We start from the raw sequence: 10,582 nt of genomic DNA on the forward strand, positions 1-10,582 counted from the left end.
TTTTTTAACTGATATATAGTTAGCGGGAGTTAGCGGGATTAATTATATTAGTTTAAAAATTCATTTTTTTCTTTGAAACAACAAGAGGGAGGGTCCAACCCTGCCCTTTGAAGGATGCATTTGTGAGAGTAGCCAAGAGGGCTACATCTCACCATTTATATGGCAGTTTGGTGGGTTGACTTGAAATTCGAATTCAGCATTGTCTAATCTTAAACCTTCTAATGTGACTTGATTTAATTATTGTAGCGATTTTATTTGGTGTCATTATAATTAGACTTCTAGTGGCCGTTTGGTTCGCCAAAAAAGGGGGGAATGGGAATGGAAATAATTCTCATTGTTTGTTTTTGTTTTGTCAAATTACACTAGGGAATGGGAGTGTGATTATCTCTTCAATGGGAATCACCCATTCCCCCCTTACCCCATGGAAATGAACTTTTGTGTATGGGAATTAAAATTTTAAAAAATATTTTAATGATAAATAATAAATATATAATTATTAAAAAAAATTATTTTAAAATTTTAAAAATATACTTAAAATAAAAAAAACATTATTTTAAAAAAATGTTTTTTTTAAATAATTTTTTATTTTTTTAAATATTTTATTTTAAAAAAATAATTTTTTATACGAAAAAATATTAAAAAATTAAAAAAACTATTTTTAATAAATAATAAATAATTTTTTTATTAAACTTTACTTATTTCCATTTCCATTCCTACACTTTGAACCAAACAAAAAATGAAAACAATCATTCTCATTCCTTCTCATTCCCATTCCCATTCCGATTCTAATTCCCAACCTTGAACCAAACGGCCCCCTAATGTGATTGCTTTTGCCAGTAAGGGCATAATAGTCATATTGCTTTTTCCAGTAAGGGCATAGTAGTCATATTGCTTTTTCCAGTAAGGGCATAATAGTCATATTGCTTTTGCCAGCACAGAAATGTATTTGATCCACCATTAAGCTCATTAATTTGTAGTTTAAATTTTTAGAAAACACTATTTATTTTAATATTATATCCCAACCATTTTATAAAATATTTTAATTTAATATTTTTTTAAAGTTGGATGATCAAAATAAAAGAATAAGACTTGACAATCAATCATTAGTTGTACTTATGTTATTGCCTATTAGTGGTGGATTCATTTATTTCATTATTTATCCAGAATCTGATTAAAATGGTAAAAGTACCAATTTATCATATATATATATATACTAGTGTCGTTTTACGTGTTTCACACGTGGCTCGTAGTGTGATTCGTTAAATATTATATTTATGTTTAATTAATAATTATTTTTAAAATCATAAATTGTATTTAAGTATAAAATAATAAATAATCATTAAAATAGTAGTTAATTAGAAATAATTTATTTTATTTATAGAGAATATAAATAGAAAATATTAAATAATAATTAAATTAATAATTTATTTAAAATAATTTATCTTAATCAAAATTCCAAATGAATAAATAACAATTAAAATAATAATTATTAAATATTTAAAATAATTTATTTTAGTTAATACTCTACAAAATTATCATGTCATGGTATTATAAGTAGTTTATTTTAGTTAGTACTATAACTCTAATACTTATCTTAATAGTTTTTTAATTAATAATTATATTTTTTTAAATAAAAATGACATTAACGTAAATGTGTATGTCTCTCTCATCCGTACTTGTATATACGGTATAGGTAGATATAGATTATTATGAGTTAGATTAATTAATTAATTATATCAATAATTAAAATAATTTCAATTGAATATTGTTGTAAGAAAAAGATGCGGATAGTTATATAAAAATTTAGAATTATCATTAAATAACAATACTAAAATTGTCTTCTATACAAAAACAAATTGTTTATATGTGACCTAGCAAACTAATTATTTTTAATAATTAATTAAATAGATAATTAATTAATGATCATAAAACCTTTACTTAGTAATAAATTAGAAAGGATTATACAGTAAATTTGTTTGTCCCCCCCCATCCGTGCTTTTATATATAGTATATTTTAAATTAATATATTAAATAATTAATTATATTAAGTTGGTTTGATAACTCAAAAAAGTTCAACTTAATTTATTCAGTTAAGTCAAAAACCACTTAAAATAATAAATCAAAAAATTTGACTTATTTTTTATAGAACACATTAAATTATAAAATATCAATTTTATTATTGAATAAACTTTATATTTTTATTATTTTCAATTATTACTCACCAATAAAAATATTTCATCTCAAATATATAATTTTTTTTAATTTTTTAATATCATAATGAGCATAATATAATTAGATCAACAATTAAAATTATAAATTATTATATTTTTTATTTTAAATATATTATTCTCTATCTCAGTGTTGTTGGTTGGAGATTCCCTTAAATAAACTAACCATACTAAATTATCTTTAAATATTAAAATTTATTGACATTATTTATAAATAATAAAATTAAAATTTATACAATGTTAGCTATAATTAATTAATTACATTTTTATCAAAATTTAAACATAAATTTTATTTTTATTTTCAATTCTTTATTTTACAAAGAACAGTTTTAATAATTTTTTATTTAATTTAATATAGCTATAGTATACATAACTATTACAAACATTTTTTATATTTTTATAATCACTTAACATATGATCAACAACACTTAATTAAATTATATTAACACATGATATGTACTAGCTAACAACTAATAGCTACATGCTATCAACTATCAACACAGCTCAACTAAAATTCTTAAGCCTCCTTTGATTCAAAATTATAAGTATATTTTTTAAAAGTATATTTTTTTTTAAAAAAATCAATTACTAAAGAAGTTATTATTTATTTATATCATATGAAATATTCTTATTTGATTTACTTATTAACTTTCAAAAAGTAAATTTTATTTTTAATCCATAAACGTTAAAAGTAATATAACATCTTATTAACGTTATTTTCCTTATCTTAATGAAGCTTGATGGTATCATTGTTTCCTTTCGGAAAATTATACTTTTTAAATGTAATTACCCCTAGTCTAGGAAAGGCTTTCATTTTTTTTGAATTCATCGGATCTCATTAAATTGAATATGAAACAGTTACATTTGTAAGAAAATCGGGATAATTTGAAAACTAAACCCGATGACCTGACATGGAACAGACAACATGGTGCCTGATTCGCAGACCTTACTTACGAAAAATAAAAATAAATTACTAACTGTTTCGCGAATTAAGTGCCGTCTTCAATCACTCTTCGTTCAAACTTCTCCAAACACCCGCAAACTCACTGCATCCGATTCAATCAACACTTGATATAACTCCTTCTAAAAAAGAGACAACAACTCCTTCTAAAAAGGAGACAGCAAACCTTTCATAGAGAAAGGACAACAAACCTTTCATAAAGAAAGGACAAAGTAAAACATTCATACAAAAGACAAAAAATAAAAAATAGATAAAACTAATATAGCTCATAGACGAATCCATTTTGCTACTGAAAGATCTTCAATCTACCGTCGCTTCTTGATAATTGAATTGCGCTTCGTGATAAATTTTAATCCGTCAGAAAAATGAAAAAGAATTGGCTATTTATTATATTCTATGAAATTAAAATAACATAAACAAAAGGAGTGGCTACCGTTAATAGAAAAATTAAGCCATTGACGGCTGTCAAAGAAAAAAATAAGAAAAAAGCTTTAGCTGGATAGGGTTTGTTAGAGAGAAAAGAGAAGAGAAAGGAGCGAGGGTTTTGCTTAAATTGAGTTCAGTACGCAGCACCAACACCAACAGGAAAGGCATTCATATTCATCAATCAACTCTCTTCACAACCAAATAATCCAATAATATTTTAAGTTTTTAACAAGTCTCATAAACACAACATTATTAACTCTTTATTATTATTATATAAAACAGGCTCGAATCTAATACTATTCACTTTTAACTACCCCTTACTTGTTAAAATTAAATTAGTGATCCGGTAATCAATATTTCGCCTTTTATAATGTTTGAAAGTTGTAATCTAAACACACACTATTATTCTCAAAGAAAAAAAAACAAATGACCTAAAAAATATAGTGAAAAGGGTCAAATAAAGTGTATCATCTAAGTTCTTCTTAGGGGTCCTTGCTGATATAATTTAACAAACGCTAGGGTCCTCGGTGAGCCCTAATGAGGGTTTAGATGATACAATTTAAAAAAATCAGGAGTTTATTTGATCCTTTTTGAATGTTGAAGGTCTATTTGATCTATAGACTAAACATTAGGAGTTTATTGGACTCTTTTTCTAAAAGTATAAGTTAAATGGTTTGATAACTACTAATAAAACAAAGCTGTGAATGTGAAATTGATTTGATGGTTCTTGTTGTTACATATATGTTTGCGGGTAAGAGAAAGTTGCATATATGCATCCAATTTGAATACTTCAAGAAAGATATGAGTTCGTCCTTTAATGCTCTTTCCACTATCTAACTTTAGTTATATGGATTTTATTAAAAACAAAAAAACTTTAGCTATATGAATGGCTGATACTGAAAATATATGGCCAAATCCATTTTTAGCTTCTTCAATTTTTAAATTTTTGTTTTTATCATTTTTAAACCTTTTGTATCTAGTCTCTATATTTAATTTATTTTGAATTTTTTGGTTCTTTTTCAAACGGAAAAGAAGCGTGCATTACATTCGGCGTCACACGCGCAAGACTGAATTTAAATGTTCACCTAACTCGACACATTGGCAAAATAGATCACATTATCAAATTTAAAATCAGATAAATACAATTTATAAATACATAGACCGATTATTGAATAGTGAACTTGAAACTTTGAAAAAAAAAAGAATAGTGAACTTGAAAAAAAAAACTAAATAAAAAAATTAGAAATATAAAGACATTTGGTCATTTTCGACGTGAAATTGTTAATCACTTAACGGCGAGTAAGTCACACAGTCACACATAAAAGAACTCATCAAATAAAAACAAAGTTAACTATTTTTTAAATTCAAATCTTTGTTTTTTTTATCAATTACAACCAAATATTTTAAATTTATTAATTATGTGCAATTTTTTTTATAATTGTGATTAAAGTTTTGAATTTTACTTTTTAATTTCAAACATTTGCATAATTTATCAATTGCGACCAAATTTTAAAAAAATTGTCTAACTTCTAAAATGAGTTAATATGAACATGTGGTCACAATTGATAAAAAAATACAAAGAATTTAATTTGAAAAATTAAATTTAAAATTCCGGTCATAATTGCAAAAAGTTTTTAAATTTGACATAATTGTAAAAAAAATTAAAAGGTTTGATCTTAACTGATATTATTGATCGGAGGGAGTAATAAACTTTAAAGAAGGATCATATGGATAAATAATTTTAAAGTACATGGGTTTTTTAATGGGTTTATCCAATTATTATTTATATGGGAAAATATAGAGAAGCAACTTACATTTTTTTTTATATTATTTTAGAGTTTATCTTCAAATGAAAAAGGACAAAGTAGAATATGCAATCACTTAAACAAGGCATGGAGTTTTCGAAAATGACCAAATTTCTCCAACTAGAAAAGGCTGCAGATGTGATGTACGTTTTCTTGCACATCATATTTTTCTTACAGGATTAAGAGAAAATAAAAAGAGATTTTAATAGAAAAATTGGACTTAGATTCTTGAAGTTTAGAATTGAAAATACATAAGAGCCTGTCAAGCTTCTGGAGGAAAAGAGTACGTTTATAATTTGTCAGTTTTTGAAATTTGGGGTGGCAGTTGCATTAATTGTTTTTATTTTAGGATTTTGTATCTTGGAATAATTTCATTTTATTAATACTCCCTCCGTCCCATTTAAGAAGGGACATATCCCATTTTTATTTGTCCCACTTAAGAAGGCCATATCGTGTTTTTTGTGCCAATTTATATGAATTTTCCTTTTCTACCCCCATTTCTCTTTCCATAATTAATGACTATTAGCCAATACACAAAATACAACACTATCATAAATAGGGGTAAAATAAGAAAACACTATAATAATTAATGCTTTATTAATATATGTGAAAAAGTCATTTGTCCCTTCTTAAACGGGACGGAGGGAGTATAATTTAGCTTTCATAGTTTTCTACTAGATTAGGCCAAGAATATTTATTTAAGGATTGCGTATGATTTTACTCTTTTTAACAATATAACATCTTGTCACTTGTGCCCAACCTAAAACATTTTATAAGAGTTTGTGTTACTAAAATTTGATAAGAATAACCACGCATGTTAACTTTAATGGCAGAAATACTACACACACACACGAGTTAAAATTTTGATTTTTTTCTTCTCTCATTTTAACTTAAGTTACTTCAAATTTAAATTTAAATTCACATATAAAATACTTTCCTTCTTTTCGATTCAAATAAATTGATAGAGGATATGATTATTAGAATTTACCGCATTATCAACAAAATAATCTATTTCATTTGGTAAACATGGAAAATCCGTCAAAAAATATAATTTTCGGCAGAATGCTGACAATAAAAATTCAATGAAGAATGTGTCGTTTTTTAGTAGTGACATTCTTCTCCAAATCATATCGAAATAAATTTCCGACATCATGGTAAATTGAAAAACTCTAGCTAATGTAAGATGTTGAGAATTTAATTTATTGGATTAAATATAAGGAAATCACAAAAAAGTACTATGCGATTAGTTTAATTAATGGCTAGGGAAGGAAGGGTTCTTAATTACCAATTGCAATTATTCAAATAAATGATTGTCTAAATTAATATGAGAGCTCTAGGTCTAGGTAGCCTAAAATGATTTCGGAAAAAACATATAAATACTAACAAAATTGGAATTATTTGACAACCTGAAATCAAATTATTGAGACTCAATCATAAAACTTGGACTCATATGTCATGGAAATAATTGACAATAATTTGAGAGCGACACTACTTGACTATAAAAATATTATTTTGATCTTTTAAATTTTAATTTCTCCAAAGAGAAGAAGCTTTGTAAAGTGATAAATGAGCAATTAGGGTGCAAAATCAAATAAAGGGATATGCAGATTTGATTAGCCAGCAAATCCCTACCCACCCACCACCATATCATATCTTCCTTTATTTTTTGTGGTTATTCATCTTCTCCTCTCCTAAATTCATCCCATAAATTCTCTCAAAACAAAATTCATCCCATAAATTAGGATTTTGCTTTGTTTTATTTTTAAAAAGTAATATATTTTTAGAATAAGTAATATTATTTAATTTAACAGTTTTCCTAAAAGAACTATTTCTGAAAAAAAAATATAAATATCATAATATTATGGAAAAAAATAACAAAAAGATATAAAAATATTTAAAATATATAATATCTTTTTTTTAAATGATACATGAGGTGTTATGAATGAATTTCAACTTTAAGATGGTATTTTTAAATCTTTATAATTAAATTTATCTCTACTTGGGCTGAGTAAGTCTGTTGCAGCAGGCATAACTCTAGTTTTAAATTTTAAACGACTACATATATAAATACAGTTTGATTTAGTGTTTTATTTAAGATATAAAAGCGTTTTACTATGTGCTTTTGAAAATTAATGACTTATTTTTAATTATGATTATATGGTATGCACTTTTTTTCCATTTACGGTATAGTTGACCACTATGTATGTCCAATTTCCTACCCAATAAAATTTTAATTTTGACCATATCATGATAAAGGCTTGACAAATATCTTTTACTACTCAATGCGCAATCCATTTTGAATTGAGGTAATTATGGACTAATATAATATATAAGTATTTTATTTTAGAATAGTACTAATGATAGTTGAGAAATGCATACTTACAAGATGGTCAATCAATAATTCATCATCAAGAGATTAATAGAATCACTTAATGAGCATGCCATGATATTTATTTGCGCATGCTTTAGATGATAGAGCTCAATATGTTTTCAGATTCCACCAAATGATTTTGCTTAGTTGATTTGTTGGAATATAATTTAAATAGGTAATGTTATAGTTAAATTCCTTTCACTAATCTCTAAAGTGGGTGATATTATGATGATTTTATACAATTATCATAAAAGTTTGGCTTAATACATCATTTGACCCCTAAACTATACCATTTTATTCTCTGCGACCTCTAAACTAATTTCGTATTCTTTTGGACCTCTTAACTCTTTTTTTTGTTCTATTTAACCCCTCATTCGGAATGTGCACACCACGCGCGATTACGTGGATAAAATTGCTGACATGACTTTGCTGACATGGGGTTAAATAGAATAAAAAAAGTAGTTAAGAGGTCTAATGGAACACTAAAATAGTTTAGAGGTCATAGAAAATAAAAAGGTAAGTTTAGAGGTCAAAAAATATATTAAGTCTAAATATTTTTTTTAATTTAAAATAAAAAATGATGTATTTTACATATTATTTGAAAAAATCATTTAAAGCTATAAAAGTCATGAAATTTAGCGTGTTTTTCAATTTTAACACAAATTTTAAAAATTCAGAATTGATTTGAAAAGTTTAAAATTGCAAAAAATTAAAAGCTGGTGTATTAAAAAATTTATAATTGGAAATTCGTGAAAGACACTAAAAATTATAATTTTTTTAAAAAAATCAGTCTTTTTTTAATATTATCACAGTATAGTAAATTTATATATTTTATAATATCGTTAAACAGACAAAACTTCTTTTATCATTATTGAAATGTAAATAAATATTTACATGTACAAGAAGTTATATTATGTAATTATTTGACTAAATTTCAATATTTTTTTATTTTTCTAGAAGATTAAATGGATAAAAGTTAAATAATTGTATTTTTGAGAAGGTAGATGGGTAAATATTAAAAATTTAAAGGTGCAATAGGAAAATAAAATAAGTTCAGGGGTCAAATAGAACAAAATAGTGTAGTTCGGGGGTTCAATAGAACAAGTTATGCATTTTAATTATCCTTCACGCGCTTCAACGCGTTTGAAAACACGCGTTTTTGCCACGTTGGATGAAAAAGGTCAGATCGGCAAAAAAATTACAATTGACGGGTTAAATAGAACAAAAAATAAAGTTAAGAGGTCCAATAGAATATCAAATTAGTTTAAGAGTCTCAGAGAATAAAAGTGTATAGTTTAGAGGTCAAATAATGTATTAAGCCTAAAAGTTTGAATACCTGCTTGAATAAATTAACAACTATAATAACCATTCAAATCTTGTAATTATTCATATATATGTTAAAACTGAATCACTTCACTGAAGCTAATTTTTTTAAACAATAATTAATATACTAGTAAAAATATTAAGTATTAATTAAAATTACAAATAATTAAATAAAATAATTTCAGAGGAGATAAAAAGGTTTTTGAGTTTATTAAACAAAGGATTATACATGGTATGTAAATCCTTAGTTTCTTTTTTGTTTGAGTAGTTACATCAGTCATGCAAAGAGAGAATCAAGTGTCATAATATATTCAGATAATAATAAAATAAAATAAATGAATTAATATTTGATATAAATAAATAAGAAAAGTAAATCTTTTTTTTTTTTAGAAATATACAAAAAGTAATTCGGATATGAATGATATAACGAAATATTGTTACGCGTTGACGCAAAGAGAATAATAGTAACAGAAACTATAGTTTATAATAAAAATTTGGAGATTTCGTCCACGCAATCAACGCTGTGGTGTCAGCTGTGACTTCACAGCTGCAAAAATTACACATTTATTAAATTCATTGGTTTAATTTATTTATTTAGGCCTAAATAAATCACTGCTTGCCATGTGTCATCCAATCATTTGACTTTTCTCTGCCTCCATTTTTGTCCACACACAGTACACAGAGCTAGCTCTTTTGTTCCATCAAACTCAAAGGCTGCTCTATTTTCTTTATCAAATTCCTTTAATTTTTTTAACATATAATTTTTTTCATAATTTACTACAAATACCTAAAATCATGTCTAGTCTAGATCAAAATGCAGTTATCTTTCTAGGTTTAGATTTATAATTCACTTGTAGTTTATAACATAAACTTTAAAATAAAGATTGTTTAATGACAATTTACATAATTAACAATCATCATAAGAAATATAAACAAAACTTAGAAATATAATTAATAATCTTAAACTTTTTTTTCTAAAAGCTAAAACTTCTATTAATAATAACAAAAATTATAAATATGAACGGTTTCTCAACACATTAAGTAAATTATTCCAAAGAATATGAAGAGTGCGGCAAAAACCGTCATCGAATAGAACTACACTAACCACCAAAGATCCCCTAATAAAATTACAAATATTATAAAAATTATGAATCTAAAAACTTGCAACATAAAAGGTATAGATCTAAAAACCTTAATACATTGCAAATATCCAAATCTATAAAAATAAACTTCCCACATACGGAGATGCCGGAGAAAACGCCAGAAACACGCTGGAAAAAACTGGACACGCCAGAAAACCGAATGAAAAAAAAAAGATAGAACCCATTAAAGGTAAAAAGAACCCATTTTAGAATAGACAACATAAAAAACTAAAAAACCAACAAAAGTTTTAATTTGTGTAGAACACACTATTTATTTGTTAAAAGATGAAAATAATGGAAAAGTTCAGAATTTTAGGGAGGTGATT

Source organism: Mercurialis annua, linkage group LG1-X, assembly GCF_937616625.2.
Source record: "Mercurialis annua linkage group LG1-X, ddMerAnnu1.2, whole genome shotgun sequence".
Classification (NCBI taxonomy): Eukaryota; Viridiplantae; Streptophyta; class Magnoliopsida; order Malpighiales; family Euphorbiaceae; genus Mercurialis; species Mercurialis annua.